Here is a 27427-nt window from a genome sequence, read left to right as displayed (position 1 = left end):
GGCCAGGTGTATGATGGAGTAGTTCAAGGAACACAGTGGCGAGCGAGTTTCAATTGATGGCCTCCCCCCCCCCCCCAACTCGCAAGATCCGAACCTGATCGAATGTATCTGGGATGTGACTGAACGTGGTGTCGGAGCATCTGTTGTGCATTTATTCTTGGTGGGTTTGAATGTTACGGTACTCAGTCTACCTTATCTCTGCGTCTGTCATAATGCTCCCTATTTGGTCAGGATTATTTGTTGCTAAGATCTCAAGTATGTTTTTGCAACCATTTACATTTCGAATGGTCTCCTAGATCTTCAAAATAATTGTTCGAGATGAAATTCATTAGATTTCGGACAACGTTTTATGGGTACCACCGTCTTCAAACATGTATTTTCGCCAAATATCGAGGGTAGATTGAAGTCACTACCAACTATAATTGTATGAGTGGGGTACCTATCTGAAATGATACACGTTTCCTTTGAACTGTTCTTCCACAGCCGGCAGGTGTGGCCGAGCGGTTCTAGACGCTTCAGTCTGGAACCGTGCGACCACTACGGTCGCAGTTTCGAATCCTGCCTCGGGCACGGCTGTGTGTGATGTCCTTAGGTTAGTTAGGTTTAAGAAGTTCTAAGGGACTGATGACCTCATGTTAAGTCCCACAATGCTCAGAACCATTTGTTCTTCCACAATTCGGGTCTTTTTTCCTATTTTCTCGCGGAGTTCAGCAAGAACCTCAAGGTACTAGTTCTCATCAATAGTCTGACCTTCAGGAACCCAGTGAAGATACACAGTTGCATGAATATGGGAAAAAAAACAGTCACCGCCGTTTTGCACTTTATTTGCTCATTCGAGCTTTTTGCGCTCTCGCTGAAGTTGGGGCCTTCCAGTGCGTGGATTGGTCCTTAGTTTCTGAATCATATGTGAAAAACCAATGTTTATCACTTGTTATCACTCTTTACAAGGAATTTGTGTCGTATTCAATAGTATTCATAGTGTCAGTGCAAACATTTGCAGGAGCTTCTTTTTGCTCGATAGTGAGAATTTTTGGCACCAGTTTCGCACTCAGTTTGCTCATGCTAAATTGGTTATGTAAAATTTGTCTTACACATTCTTTTACAGATTCAACAGTAGATAGAATACGCAACTGACGGTCAAATCTAATAAGAATACCTACGTTTTTCGATATTTTCATCCGTATTTGATTTTGAAGAGCATCCCGGGTGTTGAGTCATCTTCAAGACGTTCTCGGCCGTCTTCGAAACGCTTGAACCGCTCAAAAACTCGCGTATGTGATAAACAGTCTTCGCTACACACTTCTTTTAGTAAAAGATAGTTTCCGGTAGCAGTTTTTTCAAGTCTGATGTGAATCTTCACAATCTATTGCTCTGTCATTACACTCACCTTTTTCCGGCATAGCAGCTCTTACACAAACGAAGGCCACGGCCTCACTGATCTGTCTACATACACCAGAGATGCCGCACGCGACTGAGAAGGCTTTATGCTTCACAGGTATGGGTCGTTCATCTTTGGAGCATATGTACTTAACTCAGTGGCAGTATCAGTCCCGTTATTTTATAGCCACACATCGTATTTTGGGCCACTGTTTCAACACTATTTCTGGGCATAGTTTACATTCACAACAAGTTCGTCAAAAACTTCAAAGAGTCTACTTTGAATTTTATACGGTATAAATCAACGAGAGTGCAATCACGTTTCATACTTTAATCGACGTAATCATTTTCACAGTATGTTACGCTTGCGACATGGTTAAGTATGCAGCGCAGATGCGCTGTACGACTCTCTACGTCTTACAGAACACAAAAACAAATGACAGGCCACCACGAAACAACTTTTCTGAATCTAGCACAAATTTCCTAGACTTGCTAATCATCATTGTCTGTGACAGTCTCCGCTCAATGTATACAGCTGCCTATAGGTGATATTGCACACCGAATTCGAGTTGTGGACTCTAGTCACGAATGGTCTGAAGGCAAACTGTCAGTTCGTACACATCCTTGTGACGCTCTATGAATTTAACAGTAAATCTATAGGTGATGCACATACTTCATGCAGTGTCTCCCACGTGAGGTCTTTGAGCGTCTCTTAAACGCTCTCTCGATGACTCAGTATGCTAGCAATGAATCACGACGCTGTTATTAGAATTTCTTCTATCCCTATCGTTACTCAAGCGTAGTAAAGACACGGGCTGGCGAACAATACCCAGAAAGTGTCAGATAAGACTTTTGTAAACAACATTCTTCATGGGTAATTGAGCCTACATCTCGTTAAGATTCTTCGAATTAACCTTAATCTGGCACCTGCATTCTGAAATTACGTTTTTGTGGCGGTTCTAGCTTGAATTGCTCTGGACGGACATCCACAGGTTTTCAATGATTTTTGTGAATATTCCGCTTTGGTGTAGCTTTTACGCTTGTTTACTAGCATTGCACTGCACTTGGTTTTATTCATGTTTGGCTACTGGATTTAATAAAACTAACAACTTTTCACAATACCACGAAGACTTAAGAGAGCGTTGCCCATAAGGCTGATTTCAGCCGGGAAACCTTTTAGCACCCGATCGCGTATGCATCTACGGTAAAAGGAAAAGGCGGGTCAACCCTTTACTAGACGCCACTACACTACACTGAACAATAGACCTGCATCCATATTTCGAGTGTTTATTTCAAATTGCAAGATTAGGGCCTTCATGTGCTCTCTTACATATAACCTTTTAAGCGCTTGTCGAAAGGAGTAATGATAGTCTAACTGTTGCATCCCATGTCGCTACCCCTGCCGCATAGTCCACCCTTCTGACGTAGCGGTGTGTCAGTGTACCTAAATTAAGGAGGCCCAAGAGAGAGACAAGGACTTCGGCGGTTGTCCGCAGATGCGGCCAGCCGCTACTGCTCTATTTCGCCTCGCTTCATTGCCAATCGTGCACAACAATGACATCACTCCACTTGCGGAGCCAACGAGCGAAACGCATATTACCCTCTCTAGCAATGAATATGTTTCGGGCTCAAAAAAGTTAATCCTTATGTATTCCCATCTGTTGAACTAAAAAAGAACCATAAAAATGACAGATTAGCTCTTGCTTTGGAGGTAAAGTGACGTCTCATTTTTGTAGTCAACATTTTCAGTTTGGGGGAAATTTTGTTTTCGGGATTGGCTAACCTGTCCAAAAACAAAACAATGATGCTCTTAAGCTTTTTATAAGTCATTTCATTCAAATGGGCACTATGGGACTCAACTGCTGAGGTCATTAGTCCCCTAGAACTTAGAACTAGTTAAACCTAACTAACCTAAGGACATCACAAACATCCATGCCCGAGGCAGGATTCGAACCTGCTACCGTAGCGGTCTTGCGGTTCCAGACTGCAGCGCCTTTAACCGCACGGCCACTTCGGCCGGCGTTTTTATAAGTCATGAACATAGACATTGTTGCTGTGACTGTGAGTTACATTGTTGCTGTGACTGAGTTTCATGTAGTTTATGCTGTAATTGAAGCAGAATTTCTGGTTTGAGACTGCTTTTGTAGTGTAAAATCCGTAAAAATGTGTAAATAAGGGCCGGCCGGAGTGGCCGAGCGGTTCTAGGCGCTACAGTCTGGAACCGCGCGACAGCTACGGTCGCAGGTTCGAATCCTGCCTCGGGCATGGATGTGTGTGATGTCCTTAGGTTGGTTAGGTTTAAGTAGTTCTAAGTTCTAGGGGACTGATGACCTCAGAAGTTAAGTCCCATAGTGCTCAGAAGCATTTTTGTAAATAAGGTGTATACTATTGGTTACATTTGTGGTGAAATAACATTTTCCTCACAGAAGCGCAATCTGACGCCTCTTGTGAAGACTGCCTATCAGCATTACTTCGCTCTGAAAGTAAGGGTGAAGGATAAGTCTTTGGCTTCACATGTATGTTGCAACGAATGTTCAGTTACACTGCGAGAATGGTTGAAAAATAAGAAACGATCTATGGCTTTTACTGTGCCTATGGTTTGACGGGAGCCTACAAACCATAAATCTGACTGCTATTTCTATTTGACTCCACCTATAAAGGCAGGATTTTCTATGATGAAAAGAAGAACAGTTCAGTACCCGAATCTTCGATCTGCTAATCGACCCATTCCGCATTCAGATAGTTTACCAGTTCCTACTCCACCAGAAAATTGTGTGTTTGAAGTAGGAAATGACACTGTGGAAGAAGAAGAAGAAGAACCAAACAAGTCTTCCACATTCCGTGACCTTGATTTTGAGGGAAAAAATGATAAACCGCACAGACTGAGTCAAGGGGAATTGAGTGATCTCATTATAGACCTTCACCTGTCCAAGGAGAACGCAGAAATTCTTGGGTCTCTACTACAGCAATGGAATCTTCTCGAAAGTGATATCACAGTCTCATAGTACAGACAAGTCTCATGGATCTGCTTCCCTTTTTGGCGAAGAAAAACAATCTTGTTGTTTGCTGCGGCATTAAAGGCTTGATGAAATCTTTGAATTTGAGTCATGATCCAACTGAATGGAGGCTATTCATAGACTCCTCCAAGCTGTCTTACTTCACAATGGCAACCGTTTTCCTTCTGTGGTGATCTAAAGTCACTGCCATACACTTAGGAATGCAACTGGGTTACACAAAACATTGCTGCTTCATATGTATGTGGAACAGTCGGGATAGGAAATCGCATTATATTAAAGCAGACTGGCCTGCAAGAAATCTTAACCCTAGCGATAAAAATGTCGTTGCCGAAACTCTCGTGGACCAAAAAGATGTTCTTCCAGCCCTGCATATCAAGCTGGGTTTGATCAACAATTTTGTCCCATATATGAACCAAGAAGGGCGGACTTTTAAGTACATAAGAGAGGAATTTCCGAAATTAAGTGATCCAAAAGTTAAGGAAGGTATTGTTATCGGGCCACAAACTCGAGAAATTGTAAAGGATCCTGCATTTGACCAGGTTTTGGAGCGGAATGAAAAGGAAGCTTGGGAAGTCTTCAGGGGAGCTGTTCGTGGATTTTTAGGCGACAAAAGAGATAACTGCACTTGGTGACAGCGCTCCTGCAAAAATACCAAAACCTTGGATGCAACATGTCCCTTAAAATCCATTTTCTCCATTCCCACCTAGGCTTTTTCCCTCCTAGTTGTGGAGCTGCCAGTGATGAACATGGAGAAAGATTCCATTAGGGCATTTCTGTTATGGATAAAAGATATCAGTGCCATTGAAATGAAGCCATGTTTGCGGATTAGTATTGGTCTTTGTGTAGGGATGCTCCGGAACTCGTGCGTGGATTCAGTGCAGCAATCCGCGCAGCTTTATAATTCGTAGTCCAACAAACCAGGAACAGTTGACAGCGGAGTACATCAGCTGAGTCCAGTGTTCGGAGCTCCTCGGCAACAAGTAGTCCATTGGCAGCCAGGAATATGTCTCTTACCAGTTATCATTCACAGGGTATCAGCTACGGCGGCCGGAGCTCACATTAGCAGTAGTTGGAAGTGAGCAGCAACCGAGACGAAATGGAACCTACTGCCCACAAGTAAACAGTGCTCGAAGATAGGGACCGCCAGAGCCTGGACAACGACGTGGCAACGGACTTTACTTCGGAAAGTGACTGTTCGATTACGCAATTTTGTTCTCAGTCTGGACATATCCACAAGTGTTTTACCAGAACTGGATGTGCGTGTATGTCATTGTTGCAATAAACTAATATCCATGTACTTGTTCTGATTATTTCTGTGTAGGGGTTACAGAACGTGATGACTGGGTGTTGTGTGATGTCCTTAGGTTAGTTAGGTTTAAGTAGTTCTAAGTTCTAGGGGACTGATGACCATAGCTGTTAAGTCCCATAGTGGTCAGAGCCATTTGAACCATTTTTGGTTACAGAACACATACAACATTAACGTACAGACATGACAGCATTACGGAAGGAATCAAATCTAGAGAAGTTGACTAGTCTGGAAACAGAGAGAAATAATAAAGTTAGCAGATGAGATGGAAGAAATTGTCTTTGTCCAGGATGTAGCCATTTGAAAGTTAAACAGGAATAGATTTTCAAGTCTACAAGTCTGTCATGACGACACTGTCTCCCTCTACTTCGACGAGGAAGCCATAAACAATCTCAAGGCCACAGCTGGAAGCTCCCAGGGTCGCGAAGTCAGACCTAAATGGCAGCGACGTCTTGGAGGCGGCTCTCGAGTGAGAATCCTTGCGGAATAGGCAGCCGTCTGTCTTCCGGAAAGCTGTCCCCTGTTTGTTAGGCATCTTCGAACCACTAATGTGACGTTGGTTGCCGACACTGCAGGCGTTAAGCAGACGTGACGATCACGTCGTCCATTTGGTTGTGTCCTCTGTGACTGAGCAGAGAAAGGGATGACGTGAAATACAGAGTCAGGTGACAGCCCTTACGCTTTTGATCACCCAGTGTTGTACAAAGATGAGGCACTTCCGCGTAAGGTGCGTGAAGTGCAGGCGTAGCAAGTTGGGTGCAAAGAGGGGGAACAGACTATCGATCGCGCGCACGTCGAGCCGCGCCAGGTGCGCCCCATTCCACGCCGGCAAATAACGCAGCCACTAATTAAACGCATCCCACGCACTCGCCGACGCCTGTCAGAGCCACCTGATATTCGCCAGGGGAGGAAAAAACAAATAAATGCGCACGGATAACGGCGCCTCTACACGAAAATATGCTAGGCACACAAGCCACGCATCAACGAACCTTTTCATTCTTTAAAGCCCCCTTGGGTGGTCTGCACGTCATAACATTTCAGCTGCCTTTTGTAAACGAGTAATTATCAGTTCTATAACGCTTCGTTAAACCGGGCGTACTGCAGCACCATGTTACACGTAACCTGTCGACACTGAATATGTAACAGTTCACAATATCGCTTTGCTTTTATCCTGGATAGAGACAACGCCGAAAATACTGTAGAAGCACGTTATGCAAAGTGCTATTTTTCTGAATTTAGTAGATGGAGAAGAACAGCCTACTGTGTTCACAAAAATTACTTTGCAATTACGAAAGTTAGCTTTGAGAAAATTATGTTCAAATATACACTACTGGACATTAAAATTGCCACAACAAGAAGAAATGCAGATGATAAATGGGTATTGGACAAATATATTACACTAGAACTGACATGTGATTACATTTTCACGCAATTTGGGTGCATACATTCTGAGAAACCAGTACCCAGAACAACCACCTCTGGCCGTAATAACGGCCTTGATACGCCTGGGCATTGAGTCAAACAGAGCTTGGATGGCGTGTACAGATACAGCTGCCCATGCAGCTTCAACACGATACCACAGTTCATCGAGAGCAGTGACTGGCGTATTGTGACGAGCCAGTTGCTCGGCCACCATTGACCAGACGTTTTCAATTGGTGAGAGATCTGGAGAATGTGTTGGCCAGGGCAGCAGTCGAACATTTTCTGTATCCAGAAAGGCCCCTACAGGACCTGCAACATGCGGTCGTGCATTATCCTGCTGAAATGTAGGGTTTCGCAGGGATCGAATGAAGGGTAGAGCCACGGGTCGCAACACATCTGAAATGTAACGTCCACTGTTCAAAGCGCTGTCAATGTGAACAAGAGGTGACCGAGACGTGTAACCAATGGCACCCCGTACCACCACGCCGGGTGATACGCCAGTATGGCGATGGCAAATACACGCTTCCAATGTGCGTTCACCGCGATGTCGCCAAATACGGATGCGACCATCATGATGCTGTAAACAGAACCTGGATTCATCCGAAAAAATGACGTACGTCGTTGAGTACACCATCGCAGGCGCTCCTGTCTGTGATGCAGCGTCAAGGGTAACCGCAGCCATGGTCTCCGAGCTGATAGTCCATGCTGCTGCAAACAACGTCGAACTGCTCGTGCAGATGGTTGTTGTCTTGCAAACGTCCCCATCTGTTGACTCAGGGATCGAGACGTGGCTGCACGATCCGTTACAGCCATTCGGATAAGATGCCTGTCATCTCGACTGCTAGTGATACGAGGCCGTTGGGATCCAGCACGGCGTTCCGTATTACCCTCCTGAACCCACCGATACCATACTCTGCTAACAGACATTGGATCTTGACCAACGCGAGCATCAATGGCGCCATACGATAAACTGCAATCGCGATGGGCTGCAATCCGACCTTTATCAAAGTCGGAAAAGTGATGGTACGCGTGTCTCCTCCTTACACGAGGCATCACAACAACGTTTCACCAGGCAACGCCGGTCAACTGCTGTTTGTGTATGAGAAATCGTTTGGAAACTTTCTTCGTGTCAGCACGTTGTAGGTGTCGCCACCGGCGCCAACCTTGTGTGAATGCTCTGAAAAGCTAATCATTTGCATATCACAGCATCCTCTTCCTGTCGGTTAAATTTCACGTCTGTAGCACGTTATCTTCGTTGCGTAGCAATTTTAATGGCCAGTAGTGTATTTACAAAAAGGAAATCAGTATTAGAATAGAAGGCTTGCACAACCAGCATGATGCTTTACAAAGCATGGTCTTATTAGAAGTAGCTGTCTCTCACTTTCTTTTGTATCTCTGCAGGTACACAAACGCTGATCTTAGTGTACGACGCAGTTAAGTGTAGCGAAGCTACGACTTTGTCTGAATTTCGTCTTTCAACAAAATGCTAGAAAAGCAATGTCGTCCTGAACTGTCAAGAACAGTCTTGATTCCGCGCAAGTCCACTATAGTAGCAAGGTGGCCTACACATGAAGTGAAACAAAAGCGACATATACTCCTGGGAACTGAACTGGTTGGGTTGGGTATTGCGTTTAAATAACCAGTGACTCCACTCAGCTCACTCGGAGCTCACGATCGCAGTGGCTGTCGAGGCCCCAGCGTAAAACGCGATCGGCGCAAGTCAATATCACTATACAATTTATGCTGCCCAGAGAGTGCGTGCGTTACCGCGTCGCTGCTGTTGGCTAGCAAGATTATACGTTCCTTCCACCCGAAAACCGAATCACACAGACAGTTGCAAGTGCAGAGCATGTGGAGGTGTGGCTAAAGAGATTCATGTTAATCAGAAATACGGTGCAAATCAATTTCCTTTACAGACCTAAATTCTTAACAGAAGTAAAAGTCGCTTTAAGCGGCTAAACTAACCCTATGACTGACTGGGCAGGGGAGCCCAAACTTTTTGTATTGAGTAAATGGGCGATATTACTGTGAACTTACTTTCTACTCAAAAATTTGCCTACACTTTTCCTCGGAAAACACTGTTAAGCCAGTATCACTAAAAGTGATGTCGCATATCTCATGTCACTATTGCTTGTTGCGTAGCTTTCTAATCCGCAAGCCAAAACTTCTCAGCGTGATGGCCACAGATGAAACAACTACGGCCATTGTGGTGGCCTAACGAGTTACCAGAATGTCTTATCGAGACGCTCTTCCACTGATTACACAAGGCATAATAGCCCAATATCGGGAACAGATGCCACTGCGTGAAAATAAGTTCTAACTATCCGAGTGTACTGCGCACTACGCTTGCGCAGAAACGGGGACTGAGGCAGCGTCTGCTAACATCAGAAATTAACCTATTCTGTTGTAGGTCACTCCTAGTAGAAAAAAGGATTTTGTGCTTTCATGTCTTCTCAACCTTTACTGTGTTGCTTGTGGTCCAATGGTAAGATTGCACGAATCCTGGTATTTTTCCTACTACCGTTCTGTTAGAAAGAGACAAAATGTCTGAAAGCAAACCGGTACTTTCTACTACGGAAAAAACCTACTCCACATATGTAAATAAAGAACGTAAACAAATAAATGTGATATAAAAATAATCAACAGTGAAATAGTCCGTCTTGTTTGACGAAAAAATTTTCGATGTTATTTGGAAGTTGAAAGGGACTAAATATCGAGGTCATCAGTTCCTTTCTTCTATTAACAATCTAAGCCCGAAGGTTTCCAGGATAAGAAAAGGTTTGACTGCCAAATTGATCCATGCGGCATCATCTGAGGCAGACAACCAGGTAAAAAGCAGAGGGAAGGAAATAAACCGTCAAAAGTGCGACGTTACTGCTCTGCATTTAATATCAAGGGGCAAATGTACGACTCTGAATAAGGCTTGGCTAGTAGAATTCCTAATGACGGGCCGTACACCATTTGCTTTACGCCCTGTTGTTGTGTCAGCAAAATAATTTACCAAAAGGCGGTCCTGCGGTCCAGTAATTGAGGATAGACAACTTATGCGAATTATAAATTAATAATATAAACAAACAGGGAAACCATTTGTAATAAACAAGGCAACAGTGCAGATTTAACTTTTAAGAAGTGGTTTATTTAGTAAGGTAAAAATGCCTAACGAATGGTCGTCCTACACGCAGTTTTATTGTTAAATAAAATTAATTATTTAAATACATCAACACCTCTTTGAGTATCCAGCGTGACACGAAAGATAACAGAATCCTCACTAAGATCAAGCTGCGACGTGTACTCAAATACGTAAATTCCTTCACCCCCATTATCAGAGGCCCGTAACGAAGATACTGTAAGTCATCTGAAGTATCTCTACATAAATAAAATCACACAACCCTGCCGCACTCTCCGATGGCAGAAAACGAGTTTGTCTCATTCTTGCTAGATGTCTCAAACTGTTTCTCCTTGTCCTGTCCCCCTTCTGGTCCCAAGAGCAGCTCTTCCACCACCAACATCCTCCAACGTCATGACACTTGAGCCAGTGAGAGTTCGAGCAGATCCCCACCACGTTACACACTTCGTATAAGACTGACGTATACGCAGATGGGCCACCATTCCTACAATAATGATTGTACAACTAAAATACATATGTTAATTGACAGGTTATTTCATGACGTGTCTGGTGACACCAATTCTTATCATTTTTAATTATATATCTCATTAACATCGATATATTTGCGCTTCTAGTGCACCCTCGCTCATATTATAATCAGGATTGTTCAAAGCTTAATAAAGCGATCCACTAACAACTACGTACTACTACATTTTATCATTGTAGGTGTGGAAAACTATCTGGTTGGACCTCTTTAGACATATACACTGATTAACCAAAACATTATGGTTCAAATGGCTCTAAGCACTATGGGACTTAACATCTGAGGTCATCAGTCCCCTAGAGCTTAGAACTACTTAAACCTAACTAACCTAAGGACATCACACACATCCATGCCCGAGGCAGGATTCGAACCAGCGACCGAAGCAGCAGCGCGGTTCCGGACTGAAGCGCCTAGAACCAAAACATTATGACCACCTGCTTAGTATCATGTCCGTCCTTCTTTGGAACGAAATCCATCACTGATTCTGCGTATGAGGGATCAGGCAGTTTGTCGCTAGGCTTGTGGAGGTAGGTGGCATTTGATGTCTAAGCAGGGGTCACATAATTCGCGTAAATAACGGGCCGCTGACTTGCATACGCGGTGGTGGAGCCCGATAGCGACCCATGTGGGTTTCATAGGATTTACATCAGGCGAATTTGGTCACCGTGACATCAACGTGAGTTTACTATAATGCTCCTCAAACCATTGTAGCACGGTTCTGGCGCCGAAACAACAGTTATACTGCTGGAAGACGACATCGACCCGATATGAAGCTGTCAGTGTGTCTTCGATTACAACCACAGGTCCCACTCAAGCGCAGGAGAATGTCTCCCATAGCATAATACTGCTCCAACCAGCCTGCGTCCGTGGCGCGCTGCACGTTTCTAGCCGCCGTTCACATCGATTACAGCGTTTGTGGAAACAACCAGCGATCTAGTGTAGCAAAGATGTGATTCACCCCAACAGTCTACAAATATCCATTGATCGACGGTCGAATTCTGATGGTCCTGTGCCCACTGAAATCTTAAGTTCAACAACGTACAATGAACGGTATGCTCTGAAACAATTGTGCGTGCACCTTTCTGCAGAGATGCCGCAGATCACCATCTACCCTACTTTACAGACCAGACAAGCCTCCGAACCCCGCGTTCTCTGAGGATTCGTGGATGTCCAATCATCTAGTGCTAGTTTAACTGTCTTACGTCATTCCGTAGATGCTCACGATAGTAGCACATGAACATTCGACCACCTTCGCTGTTTTCGAGATTCTCGTCCACAGGCTCTCATAAGGATAATGTGCCCTTTGTGAAAGTCGCTTACCTCAGTGGATTTCCACATTTGTAGTCCACATCTTCGCCAGGGTGATCCCCTGTCCGTGTCTGCTCCGTTTACGTACTTCTGTTACCGCGTCTCGTGCCCGCAACGCCACCAGCCAGTGAGAGTTCGAGCAGATCCCCACCACGTTACACACTTCGTATAAGACTGACGTATACGCAGATGGGCCACCATTCCTACAATAATGATTGTACAACTAAAATACATATGTTAATTGACAGGTTATTTCATGACGTGTCTGGTGACACCAATTCTTATCATTTTTAATTATATATCTCATTAACATCGATATATTTGCGCTTCTAGTGCACCCTCGCTCATATTATAATCAGGATTGTTCAAAGCTTAATAAAGCGATCCACTAACAACTACGTACTACTACATTTTATCATTGTAGGTGTGGAAAACTATCTGGTTGGACCTCTTTAGACATATACACTGATTAACCAAAACATTATGGTTCAAATGGCTCTAAGCACTATGGGACTTAACATCTGAGGTCATCAGTCCCCTAGAGCTTAGAACTACTTAAACCTAACTAACCTAAGGACATCACACACATCCATGCCCGAGGCAGGATTCGAACCAGCGACCGAAGCAGCAGCGCGGTTCCGGACTGAAGCGCCTAGAACCAAAACATTATGACCACCTGCTTAGTATCATGTCCGTCCTTCTTTGGAACGAAATCCATCACTGATTCTGCGTATGAGGGATCAGGCAGTTTGTCGCTAGGCTTGTGGAGGTAGGTGGCATTTGATGTCTAAGCAGGGGTCACATAATTCGCGTAAATAACGGGCCGCTGACTTGCATACGCGGTGGTGGAGCCCGATAGCGACCCATGTGGGTTTCATAGGATTTACATCAGGCGAATTTGGTCACCGTGACATCAACGTGAGTTTACTATAATGCTCCTCAAACCATTGTAGCACGGTTCTGGCGCCGAAACAACAGTTATACTGCTGGAAGACGACATCGACCCGATATGAAGCTGTCAGTGTGTCTTCGATTACAACCACAGGTCCCACTCAAGCGCAGGAGAATGTCTCCCATAGCATAATACTGCTCCAACCAGCCTGCGTCCGTGGCGCGCTGCACGTTTCTAGCCGCCGTTCACATCGATTACAGCGTTTGTGGAAACAACCAGCGATCTAGTGTAGCAAAGATGTGATTCACCCCAACAGTCTACAAATATCCATTGATCGACGGTCGAATTCTGATGGTCCTGTGCCCACTGAAATCTTAAGTTCAACAACGTACAATGAACGGTATGCTCTGAAACAATTGTGCGTGCACCTTTCTGCAGAGATGCCGCAGATCACCATCTACCCTACTTTACAGACCAGACAAGCCTCCGAACCCCGCGTTCTCTGAGGATTCGTGGATGTCCAATCATCTAGTGCTAGTTTAACTGTCTTACGTCATTCCGTAGATGCTCACGATAGTAGCACATGAACATTCGACCACCTTCGCTGTTTTCGAGATTCTCGTCCACAGGCTCTCATAAGGATAATGTGCCCTTTGTGAAAGTCGCTTACCTCAGTGGATTTCCACATTTGTAGTCCACATCTTCGCCAGGGTGATCCCCTGTCCGTGTCTGCTCCGTTTACGTACTTCTGTTACCGCGTCTCGTGCCCGCAACGCCACCAGGCAGCATTCAAAGTCGCGGTGAGCAGTGGTCATGTTTTGGCTTATCAGCGTTAACTTAAGATTATACTACATTTAACAACAATGTAATGTTCATTGTTTGTTGCGATGGTGATTACTGTGCGATGCCGTTGCCGGATATATGGTTTATAGTGTATCACAGGATCACTTATCATTCAGTCAGTGTAAACATTTGTAGCAGAATCAGTGGTTTGATGGTGAACATGTTTATGATTTTTGTTGGTATTTTTTTTGTGCGATGTTTTGCATTCCGTTGAATTAGTGCTGTTGCACTTACTGTACCAGTCTTCCTGGTCTCATTTCAGGTTCGTAATGTGTGTGCTATGTCTGTCGGCAGCCAGCCGCTTACGCTACTTGGGGTCCAACCACCTGCGGTCCAACGCGACTAACCCATGAACGCCATGCCGCCAAAACTTGGGCTCTCGCTTGCGCTAATCCTCTCATTGTCCGTAGGTCCTCTGAGTAACTTCTCAGCACAAACCATTCCCAACCTTCTAGCCTTTTGTTCATATCTACTCTGACATAAAACCCACTTAACTATTTGTTTTGTTCCACTGCAGCTTCGGGATTCTCCCAAGAATCTTAAGTCACAGTCTTGTATTGTAAGCGCGTCCTGGTCGCACTTGTCAAACAAACTATACCTGGACCGCTCAACGAATATTAACTACTTGATATGTTCAATTCCAGCAAAGGGTTTTGCCATAGACTTATGTTATAGTAGTCAAGGAACTGAAATGACGTAGGAAAGGTGCACCAATCTGAAGCAGCAGAATACCACCCAGTAGCAAATTGCGGCACTTCTTTATTCTTTTTCTTTGCCACGTGGCGGCGTCTTGGGAGAAAAGACGATTGGGTTTAACGTCCAGTCTACATCGAGATCATTAGAGACAGCACAAGCTCGGATTGTCTCAAGGATGGGGAAGGAAATCTGCTGTGCCCTTTTCAAAGGAACCATCCCGGCATTTTCCTGAAGCGATTTAGGAAAATCACCACGGTGCCACCTCGCTCGGTTGCAGCGGCTTGCGTAAGTGGTTGTACTGAGTTGGTCAATCATTTTTCGGCGACAGCTGCGGGCGCCCGTCTGTGCAATCTAACATGACGCTACGTAGTAGTATTTTTTATCTGGTATCGTCTCCTTCAACAATTTATGTTAAATGATATCCATAATTTTCTTGTGAATGACAAGCCGGTGTCCACTTCCCAAGCGAGGAAGCATACTAAAAATGCGCTACTTATGACGAGTGCACGACGGACATCGGCTCTGAAGAGATGCCTGTAGCAAGTTTATAACTTACCAACATGCTGACTGATTGCTCATTCGATGTCTACTAACCGAGTAGCACACCTCTCTTCTCTCCTCTCCCCTCCCCTCCCCTTCCCTTTCCTTCCCCACAAACTCAACATAAGGTGGAGTGATGAGTCAAACCAGAAACCAAAGTCGCAACATTGCTTAAAAGATAGAGCTACTTCTTCCCGACATTAGATAACGCGTGTCACGTAGTTCTTAAATCAATACAAACGCACACAGTCCTTTGACAAACTGCGATTCTGTGTGGTCCGTGTCCGAAGCCCACGTGCCAAACTTTCATGGACAACTCGCTGAGAAGGCACGCACACATGACGCAAGTCTCCACTTGTACTGCCACAGACCACAGTAAAGTCAACAAGGAGGGACCAGTGCAGAAACCGTAATCGATAAGCTGAACAACCTGCTCGAAAGATTACATATAATTGTAAAATACGTAAAAATAAAAGTAGTGAGGCACATACACTGAAAGAAAAAAGTCGCAACGCTAAGGAGGAGTTGTGCGACAAACAAAAGTTGGTAGATGTGTTTTTACATCTGAAAGATGATGTCTATTCCGATTTCGGAGGATGCAAATCAGGTGTGCTTTAAATACAGTCTGTAACGGTCATAAGTGTTAATTACCTTTGGAATGGACGTGGTGAGCTTATGTTAGGAATGCCTGTACGGCGACAAAGACGCCATTGTCAATGCCTCACTGAGTTTGAAAGAGGTCGTGTAATAGGGCTACGACAGGCTGCATATTCCTTCTGCGATACTGCAGAAAGACTTGGTAGGAATGTAGCCACTGTACATGACTGCTTGCAGCAGTGGCCACAAGAACGTACGGTCGCAAGAAGACCAGTCTCAGGACGACCAAGTGGCACTACCGAGAGTGAAGACCGTCGTGTTCGGCGTATGGCTCTGTCGCATCGTACTCCATTTGCAGTAGCAATCTTAACAGCAATTGGCACCACAGTGACACAACGAACTGTTACAAATCGGTTACTTCAAGGACAGCTCCGAGCCACAAGCCCTGTAGTGCGCATTAAACTGACCCCAAATCACAGCCATTTGCGACTTCAGTGGTGTCAAGTGAGAGCTTATTGGAGGGCAGGGTGCAGGTCTGCTGTGTTTTCTGATGAAGTCTGGTTCTGCCTGAGTGCCAGTAATGGTCGTGTGTTGGTTAGGAGGCCAGTTGAGGAGCTGCAACCAACCTGTGTGCGTGCTAGACACGCTGGACCTACACCTGGAGTTATGATCTTGAACAGCAGGAGCACTCTCGTCGTTATTCCGTGCACCGTGACTGTAAAATTGTACGTCAGTCTGGTGATTCAACTTGTTGTGCTGCCATTCATGACCAGCATTCCAAGGGATGGTTTCCAACAGGATAACGCTCGCCCACATACCGCTGTAGTACCCTAGCATGATCTGCAGAGTGTCGACGTGTTGCTTTGGCCTACTCGATCACCAGATCTGTCTCCAATCTACCACATATGGGACATCATCGGACCACACTTCACCGTCATCCACAATCAGAATTAACCGTCCCTGCAGTCACCGACCAAGTGCAACACGCACGTAACTCCATCCCCCAAACTAGCATCTGGTACGTATACAACACAAAGCATGCTTGCATTCAACGTTATGGCGGTTACACATGTTATTGATGTATCAGTATTTCACATTTTCAATGGTTTCTTTCACGCTTACATAAGCCTGTGATCTTGCAATGTTAATCACTTAGATACACTACTGGCCATTAAAATTGCTACACCACGAAGAAATGAAGATGATAAACGGGTATTTATTGGACAAATATATTATACTAGAACTGACATATGATTACATTTTCACGCAATTTGGGTGCATAGATCCTGAGAAATCAGTACCCAGAACAACCACCTCTGGTCGTAATAACGGCCTTGATACGCCTAGGCATTGAATCAAACAGGGTTTGGATGGCGTGTACAGGTACAGCTTCCCATGCAGCTTCAGCACGTTACCATAGTTCAAAAAATGGTTCTGAGCACTATGGGACTTAACAGCTTAGGTCATCAGTCCCCTAGAACTTAGAACTACTTAAACCTAACTAACCTAAGGACATCACACAACACCCAGCCATCACGAGGCAGAGAAAATCCCTGGCCCCGCCGGGAATCGAACCCGGGCGTGGGAAGCGAGAACGCTACCGCACGACCACGAGATGCGGGCGTTACCATAGTTCATCAAGAGTAGTGACTGACGTATCGTGACGAGCCAGTTGGTCGCCCACCATTGACCAGACGTTTTCAGCTGGTGAGATCTGGAGAATGTGCTGGCCAGGGCAGCAGTCGAACATTTTCTGTATCCAGAAAGGCACGTAGAAGACCTACAACATACGATCGTGCCTTATCCTGCTGAAATGTAGGGTTCCGCAGGGATCGAATGAAGGGTAGAGCCACGGGTCGTAACACATCTGAAATGTAACGTCCACTGTTCAACGTGCCGTCAATGCGAACAAGAGGTGGCACCCCATACCATCACGCAGGGTGATACGCCAGTATGGCGATGACGAATACACGCTTCCAATGTGCGTTCACCGCGATGTCACCAAACACGGATGTGACCATCATGATGCTGTAAACAGAACCTGGATTCATCCGAAAAAATGACGTTTTGCCATTCGTGCACCCAGGTTCGTCGTTGAGTACACCATCGCAGGCGCTCCTGTCTGTGATGCAGCGTCAAGGGTAACCGCAGCCATCGTCTCCGAGCTGATAGTCCATGCTGCTGCAAACCTCGTCGAACTGTTCGTGCAGATGGTTGTTGTCTTGCAAACGTCCCCATCTGTTGACTCAGGGATCGAGACGTGGCTCTGAGCACTATGGGACTTAACTTCTGAGGTCATCAGTCCCCTAGAGCTTAGAACTACTTAAACCTAACTAACTTAAGGACATCACACACATCCATGCCCGAGGCAGGATTCGATCCTGCGACGTAGCGGTCGCACGGTTCCAGACTGTAGCGCCTAGAACCACTCGGCCACCCCTGCCGGCGAGACGTGGCTGCACGGTCCGTTACAGCCATGCGGATAAGGTGCCTATCATCTCGAATGCTAGTGACACGAGGCCGATGGGATCCAGCACGGCGTTCCGCATTACCCTCCTGAACCCACCGATTCCATATTCTGCTAACTGTCTTTGGATCTCGATCAACGCGAGCAGCAATGCCGCCATACGATAAACCGAAATTGCGAGAGGCTACAATCCGACCTTTATCAAAGTCGGAAACGTGATGGTACGCATTTCTCCTCCTTACACGAGGCATAACAACGTTTCACCAGGCAACGCCGGTCAACTGCTGTTTGTGTATGAGAAATCGGTTGGAAACTTTCCTCATGTCACCACGTTGTAGGTGTCGCCACCGGCGCCAACCTTGTGTGAATGCTCTGAAAAGCTAATCATTTGCGTATCACAGCATCTTCTTCCTGTCGGTTAAATTTCGCGTCTGTAGCACGTCATCTTCGTGGAGTAGCAATTTTAATGGCCAGTAGTGTATGTTACCTAGATAAATGTAAAAAAATGGTTCAAATGGCTCTGAGCACTACGCGACTTAACTTCTGAGGTCATCAGTCGCCTAGAACTTAGAACTAATTAAACCTAACTAACCTAAGGACATCACACACATCCATGCCCGAGGCAGGATTCGAACCTGCGACCGTAACGGTCGCTCGGCTCCAGACTGTAGCGCCTAGAACCGCACGGCCACTCCGGCCGGCAGATAAATGTATTCCCAAAATTTTATTACCCTACATTAATTATATTTTGGTACTGCGATTTTTTTCGTCAGTGTATTACCAACCATATGTACCTTATCCAAATTGCCTCAAGAGGCATACGAGTCAAACTACGAGACATTTGACGCATTTCTGGTCAAATAATGCTTGTAGCACAAATATCCGTCCTCTGAAACACAAATCGGATTGCAACGGGGCGATATGTTTTTCCAGGTCTTAAAAGGGCTACGTTGTTTGGACGAACAGTTAAAGGACACCGTTAGAATCGCGACCACAAATCGTGGGTTGTTTTCCAGTTCCTTTCAACGCGATTTATTGCTCGTGGAAAGTTTTGTCTCAAGATCGATAATTTAAATGTTGATTATCGGAGAACACGGAAACGAAATATTTTTAAACATGTATGTTGCATCAAAGGCAGAAGGAACCTGAAAATATCCGTGTCCCACAATGCTTAAGCTAGTGTCTCTACATGTATGCGTGTGTTTACGTGCTTTCTGTGATGGCATATATACGCAAAAGTATCACCCATCACCGAGTCGGAATCTGAACCGCGAATTCGGCTTTACGACAGAGGCATGGACGTACTTCTTCTCATGGGACATCCAGACATCAGCTTTGATGATAAGCTTTGCATACGCCTCAGGAACAAAGCTGAATATGCATAAAAGGGGAAAAAACAAGAGGAAGAAAATAACTTATGTGCAGTGTGACAAGAAACTATGGTGTGGAAGTAAAGGCATAGATGTCACACCTGAAACTCCAGTGATCGAAAAACTGCCGCAAAGACTTATTAGGCCTAGTACGAGCCCGTCAGACGTGTTGCCGTGAATAAGTAACCGTGTCAGAGGCGGAGTGGCTATATCTAAAATTTAGTATGCTATGGAGTCGTGCTGGATTTTAGGATCATGGCCTACGCCAATCCTAACGCTTTGGGTACATGGAGCAACTCAAACGAAACTCGTTGATTACGCGAGTTGGTAACTGGTCGCTTGGGAATCACTTCCTGTGTAGTTGAAGAGTATGCCGCAGACGGCGTGATTGTAGAGTTGAGACACAGGTAAATCGTTCGCTACATGCTAACGGCTTGAGGTCTGCATCTGACGTTTACCCTCGGTGCGTGTAGTTCCACTTACGTCCGTCAGCCGCTTTGGACTGAGGGGCAACCGCACTCTACTTCAAAGACCCTCGTGCGAGCGCTACAGGCTCGAATTGCTCGGCCGTCTGCTATAGTTAACTGAGCGCCGCTCAAACGCCTGCTGTAGGTTCAAATTCAAATGGCTCTGAGCACTATGGGACTTAACTTCTGAGGTCATCAGTCCCCTAGAACTTAGAATTACTTAAACCTAACTAACCTAAGGACATCACAAACATCCATGCCCGAGGCAGGATTCGAACCTGCGACCGTAGCGGTCGCTCGGTTCCAGACTGCAGCGCATAGAACCGCTCGGCCACTCTGGCCAGCCTGCTTTAGCATCATGGCGAATGAACGCGAGATGAAGGAAACTTGATTCGAAATAATATGCCCTGAGTGCGAAAGACGGTAGTTGTAATAATGTTTCGGAGAGATTTTCAGCAATGAATGATAAGAGTGTTGGCTACACTTGCTATGGCAAGTGTTCTGTTCTCCTATCTTACTGATGCACAACCACACATCTGAAGGCACATATCTGCAGATTACGACGAAGTGCAGTTTCTGAAACATTAGCCGTTTCAGTGAGAGCTATAATAATTCAAAAAGGTATAGAAATAAGCGCCAGATACTTTTGTCCATATACATGAACATTAAGTGTAGGATTTTTCGTTTTATATGAGGAACTTCTAAATGTTGGTTCAGAAGTGGGACATGTAGACGTTACGAATATTTTGCCTCATCCTATGGTAGTAGTACGAAACACTGAAAAACAATCCGATGAAATACGAGCGGGTATTGTGCCCAGAACTATCCAGGCTATAGGCGTGAATGCATGTGGACGTATAGCGGATGTATGGACCAATAAATATCGGAAAATGTGTTATTTACCTAGTACTGTGCACTTTGCTTATCGAGAGTAACCACTACGTAATATGGCACTGGTAACAAATCACTTTTGTGAGAAGAAAAAAAAGTATAGGGAATTTATAAAGAACTACAAGAGGAAATGTTATTCAAATTGTTAGGAGTAGATCCACATCATTTTAACAAGATTCCATTTCCCACTGGCGAAGGCTCTAATATATGCTAGGCACTGCAATCCTTTCAGTGCTATGCATGCATTACGCATGTTTTGAACACAGTCCTGAAACACATGTTAGACGAAGATTATTTGACAGATGGGCTTGCAGTGGTTTATTCCACGGCTCACGCTGCTAGAGATAGTGACCGTATCATAAAGAACTGACGTGAATTTGATATAAACAATATTGAAACAAGGAACGTAAAGCGTAACAGCTTGTTTAGAATGCTACAGTACGTACTAAAGTAGAACGACAAAAACACGGAACTGCTTCTCGAGAAGGGGGTCTGAAAAACTTACTGGTTACGACAACAACAATGCAAAAGAACTCTTCATATTTTCAGAGCCACTCAAAGATGCAACAGGAGTGCTAGAAGGCGAGAAGTTTCAAACAGTTCAATTTGTTTCGTTATGGGTGCACTAAATGAAAATTCACTGTAATATAGGACCCGAAGACACAATTTGCAAGAAAATGAAACGTCTACAACCGTCCTTATGATCTTATTTATTGTGTAGCTACCAGTTTCGGCGCTTTAGTGCGCCATTTTCAAGCCTTAGTTGATCCTAAAGTGGTTATCACGATCCATATATACACTGCCTCTGTGGCCAACAAAACTGGTTTACGCAGATTACCTGTAAGTGCTGACATCACAGTTACAGATAATCTGCAGCTTCAACTAAGCCCTGAAGATGGGGCATTGAAGCGCCGAAACTGGTAGTCAAACAATAAATAAGATCATAAGGACGGCTGTAGGCGTTTCGTTTTCTTACAATTGTGAATGGCCGTGGTCCCCAAGATCTCCAGTCATATGGATGGACATACAAAAACTCGAAGACACCAAGGTGCATACGTTTAAGTTGCTGCAGACACGTTACACGTCCAGCAAATGAACATTGCGCTTAATTGCAAAAGGCCGCTTTCAGTGTTGCCGGCATTTGGCAGTAAACTACAACGGTTTTATCATCATCTATTAGCTGTTAAGTATTACGAGTGCTGAATCATCGCTGTCTCATAATTCCGGCGTTGCACAGAATAGTAACAATTCTGTGGTCACCCATCCGATTATTGGAAATTATATCTGTGATAGAGATGAAATGTTAAATACTGTGCGTCAAATGTGTGATGAAGTATCAGGTTCTGACAAGACAGGAAAAAAAAAATAATGGAACATTATCTCACTCTGACGAAGTAAACTTGATCCCAAACAAGTCGATTCATTGTAATTTAGCAAATAGGGAATAATTTCGAGACAATTTTGTTCTTGTTACATTTCTAATTTGTTAGGTGGTCAAGTTCACATATGTACATTTGAATCAATAAAGCAGATGGTGTTATAAAAAGCAGCAACGTGATTTATTATTACGAGACCGAAAAAAGTTGGTAGTGTCATAGCTTTCCTGTGAAATTCCAAATTTTTCCAAAATTTCGTTATTGCGTAAAGCAAGCTATTTCCTCTTACGAATCACAATGATGTCACGATTAGAAACTGCCACCGAGGAGTATACGTCTACAGCGTAAACATAATGATTGGGTGTGGTTCCATCAGCTGGAGGGAGTACGTCAGGAGCGACACCAGCTTGCAGACTCGCGGAGCTACTACTAAAGCGGTAGCAACAGCAGCGCGGCGAACGCACCATACCGGCCGGGGCCGGCCTCGGCGCCTCGTTTGGTCACAGCCCGCTTGGAGCCTTCGTACCTGTAATCTCTATACTACCTGAATGATGAACTTAAGCTGTCTGATCGTGCCAGCCATAGATGCTCACATTTCGTTTCTTGCCAAACAACAACATGGCTCTTCCTGGCAGATTAAAACTGTGTGCCGGACCGAGACTCGAGCCCGGGACCTTTGCCTTTCGCGGGCAAGTGCTCTACCAACTTGCACTTGCCCGCGAAAGGCAAAGGTCCCGAGTTCGAGTCTCTCGGTCCGGCACACAGTTTCAATCTGCCAGGAAGTTTCATATCAGCGCACACCCCGCTGCAGAGTGAAAATCTCATTCTACAACATGGCTGCTAGGAAGTGTCACTAGAACACGAAAAGAAAATACTTTTAGGTTCTGCTCCAACATCAACCTACTGCATCACATGTAGACATGAAGTTCGAAACAATAAATCAATCTGCAATTCTTTGTCACATACAGACCGATGGAAATTTGTTTGCCAAACTACAACATGGCGAACGACACAAAACACATTATTCTGCAGACAGGCTGCAGTTCTATACACAGAGACCGGACCACTACATCCAGGTTGTAGAGGGATCACTGGTTCGCATCTACATCTAGACATCTACATCTACATGACTACTCTGCAATTCACATTTAAGTGCTTGGCAGAGGGTTCGTCGAACCACAATCATACTATCTCTCTGCCATTCCACTCCTGAACAGCGCGCGGGAAAAACGAACACCTAAACCTTTCTGTTCGAGCTCTGATTTCTCTTATTTTATTTTGATGATCATTCCTACCTATGTAGGTTGGGCTCAACAAAATATTTTCGCATTCGGAAGAGAAAGTTGGTGACTGACATTTCGTAAATAGATCTCGCCGCGACGAAAAACGTCTTTGCTGTAATGACTTCCATCCCAATTCGCGTATCATATCTGCCACACTCTCTCCCCTACTACGTGATAATACAAAACGAGCTGCCCTTTTTTGCACCCTTTCGATGTCCTCCGTCAATCCCACCTGGTAAGGATCCCACACCACGCAGCAATATTCTAACAGAGGACGAACGAGTGTAGTGTAAGCTGTCTCTTTATTGGACTTGTTGCATTTTCTAAGTGTCCTGCCAATGAAACGCAACCTTTGGCTCGCCTTCCCCACAATATTATCTATGTGGTTTTTCCAACTGAAGTTGTTCGTAATATTAACACCCAGGTACTTAGTTGAATTGACAGCCTTGAGAATTGTACTATTTATCGAGTAATCGAATTCCAATGGATTTCTTTTGGAACTCATGTGGATCACCTCACACTTCTCGTTATTTAGCGTCAACTGCCACCTGCTACACCATACAGCAATCTTTTCTAAATCGCTTTGCAACTGATACTGGTCTTCGGATGACCATACTAGACGGTAAATTACAGCATCATCTGCGAACAACCTAAGAGAACTGCTCAGATTGTCACCCAGGTCATTTATATAGATCAGGAACAGCAGAGGTTCCAGGACGCTTCCCTGGGGAACACCTGATATCACTTCAGTTCAGAAAACTATGCCCGAGCGCAATAGGCTCGAGCGAAACGCCCTCTTTGCAGACCTCTATTACCAGCCGGTAGCCAGCAGCTTGGCTTCCGCGTTACCAAGCGACCCGAGTTTCGTCGTCTCCTCTGTATCGTTTTATTTTGTAAAACAATGAGCGGTTACTGAATATTAGCTTTGTGCGAGAAATGAAGAAACAACGCATTTTATACAACTATAAGCTCCCACGCTACTGCACTGCATTTGCAGATAAAGAGGACGGCAACGTACATTTCTTATTCATTAATCCCGATCAATGTGCACAAAAAAGACAACAGTCTCCTTCGTCACCTTAGGGCAGGTAAAGGAAGTTGTCATCGGAATTTTTATTGGCTTTTGGTTTCATAATGATACAGCCATCCAACAGTATCAATTGACAGTTTTAACTATTACCTTTGTACAAACTAAAATCTATTTATAGCAAAAAGAGATACAACTTTTATAAAAAAAATTGCTATGTTTACACTATGCTTATGTGCGTACAAAATTTTGAGTTAGTTGCAATAAAAGGGGTATTATTTCTAATTTAATAATTTGTACAAATACACTTTATGTTTCCGATTTGTCTTCTGATTTGTCTCCTGATTTGTTTCCTTCAGTCAATTCAAATCTTTATTTTTGCTTTGCCCCTCGTAATATCGCTCCGCATATCGTCTCGTGTTGCTAGCTCGCAGGATCTAAATTTTGACGTGGCTGATTATAGGGGCACTTCGAATTTTTTGGAGCTTATATGAGTTTATTACAACGGCCTTGCCGCAGTGGTAACACCGGTTCGCGTCAAATCACCGAAGTTAAGCGCTGTCGGGCTGGTCTAGCACTTGGATGGGTGACCATCCGGTATGCCGAGCGCTGTTGGCAAGCGGGGTGCACTCAGCTCTTGTGAGGCCAACTGAGGAGCTACTTGATTGAGAAGCAGCGGCTCCGGTCTCGGAACCTGATATACGGCCGGGAGAGCGGTGTGCTGACCACATGCCCCTCCATATCCGCATCCAGTGACGCCTATGGATGAGGATGACACGGCGGCCGGTCGGTACCGTTGGGCCTTCATGGCCTGTTCAGGAGGAGTTTAGTTTTAGTTTTTTTTATATTTGAGTTTATACGCCCTACGTCTGTTGTTCCCAAAAGAATGGTAACGCAGTGGGGGCCTTTGTACCCCCATAGCACTCAGTTGATTTAATGTCCGATCTATCGTGTGTCTCTTCGGAACATCCTAATATTATAAGGTGCATGTCCCCTTATAAAGTCCAACAAGTGGTTGTTTTTGTTTTTGTTTCTTGTTTTTTTTAAGTGGCCGTGATTGAATCTCATTCGTGCAACGGTTACATAAAATTACCTTGACACCATGTGCATCATGAACCAACGCTTGACGGAATCCCATAGTGTATCGCTCTATAACGTTTCCCTTTGCGTCGGTTCATCTGCTCCATTCCTCGTATCACTTCATTCGCATCGTTCTGTTAAGCCGTCGTACGATGTCTGTGCGCGGCACCTTTGAATGACATGGAGTTCCTGATGCTCCGCCTCGTTTAGCCTATTGGTCTGCCTGTTCGTTGCCGCGGATGCCGTAGTGGTCTTCGACCCAGATTAATGTGACTTCTCTTTGCGGATTTTGTAGCCTACCATTGTCATCGTTATATTCTTCCCGTTTCGTCACCTGGTGTTCCGAATAGTGCTTCTCTTTAAATGTAGATATATAAAACACAATGCACAAAATTGTGACAAAGAACTCAGTCGTGTCTTATTACAACATTAACGGCAAACTTTCTTGAGCCTGAGACATCGTACAAACAAACTAGAGCGCGCTGGAAAGTGAAAATTCTCAACGCGTTTTAAATAAAACAAGCCTTATTAACATTACATCTTTGTTCTTCATGTTCTTATATTTATTGCTCAACACAGTCATCCTGGCGACGAACACGTTTCTCGCAACGAGAGGCTAGTTTATTGATATCATTACTGTAGAATATTTGACTTTGTTGTGAAAGCCACGACCTCACCTCCCCTTGCAAAGCTTCATCACTATAAAATCGAAGTCCTTGAAGGTACTTCTTAACAACCTAGCTGCCGCGTGTATCAAAATTGATACAGAAGGTGACTTCCCTGGCCATGTGCATCAAATTGATACACATATTTCAGGCCGTGTGTGTAATTCGTTTACACAGCTACATTGAATTCAAATGGATATATCGTTGCCCAGGCCTTCTGGAGTGGCAGTGCACTTTCAGTACTGAAATTCGTTGACGGATCCCCTCGACATTTGCCATGCGATTATTGACAGCCTCTTCTCAAAGTTGGCAGCTATGTGTAAGAGCTGTCCGAATGGAAAGATCATGTGTTTGGACTGTCTTTTCATTATTAACACTTGTAAAGTAAAGCATGCAACCTATTAATTAGTTCACATATTTTGTTACATTTGCTGTGAATTTATAACCGAACTGTTAAAGGATTATAAATTTAGGATTTATATTATTTTTGCTCTATTTTTCCAAATAATTAACGTCATTCTCTGAAACTCTGAAAGATGTCTTGATTCGTTATTAAAGGTGGTGCATAATTTCTATACACATGGGCTAGAATGAGTGACATTGAAGAAATGAACTTCACAGGCCATGTGTCTAACAATTCTACACACCTGAAAAAGGCCTCGTCCTGGTACATAATTTTGGGTGATTCAGGTAGGGCAGCCAATGTGTTACGTTTTGGTTGTCCACTCTGAGCTCTGCCACACATGTTGAGGTTAGCACCACTGTTTCCTTCATTACGAAGACAAACAACCAAATGTCGCACATTACTGATGTCGGTACAATCATCACCATACACAGATTTCATTGTTCTATGGATTTCAATGGAAGGCACGTTTTTTTGGGGTTAGAAACTCTATTACAGCGCGCTGTTTCTCACGCACCGACATAGTTACGCTACACACTGCCACGTTACCCGCCACAATTCGGAGCACTTAAGTGGCAAAGGTTCAAATGGCTCGGAGCACTATGCGACTCAACTTCTGAGGTCATAAGTCGCCTAGAACTTAGAACTAATTAAACCTAACTAACCTAAGGACATCACACACATCCATGCCCAAGGCAGGATTCGAACCTGCGACCGTAGCAGTCGCTCGGCTCCAGACTGTAGCGCCCA

General features: G+C 44.6%; 1 protein-coding gene and 1 pseudogene across 4 annotated transcripts in view; one reads left to right on the top strand and one right to left on the bottom strand.

Moving 5' to 3' along the window:
• Positions 1–27427, bottom strand: part of LOC126469963 (homeobox protein extradenticle) — a 348664-nt gene that overhangs the window by 86049 nt on the left and 235188 nt on the right. The gene's annotated exons all lie outside the window — the stretch shown is intronic.
• On the top strand, positions 25030–25147 carry LOC126471763 (5S ribosomal RNA; annotated as a pseudogene).

The sequence above is a fragment of the Schistocerca serialis genome, chromosome 3 (genome assembly GCF_023864345.2).
Source record: "Schistocerca serialis cubense isolate TAMUIC-IGC-003099 chromosome 3, iqSchSeri2.2, whole genome shotgun sequence".
NCBI lineage: Eukaryota > Metazoa > Arthropoda > Insecta > Orthoptera > Acrididae > Schistocerca > Schistocerca serialis.
Note: the sequence above shows the minus strand (reverse complement) of the source record. Positions and strands in the feature narration are given on the sequence as shown.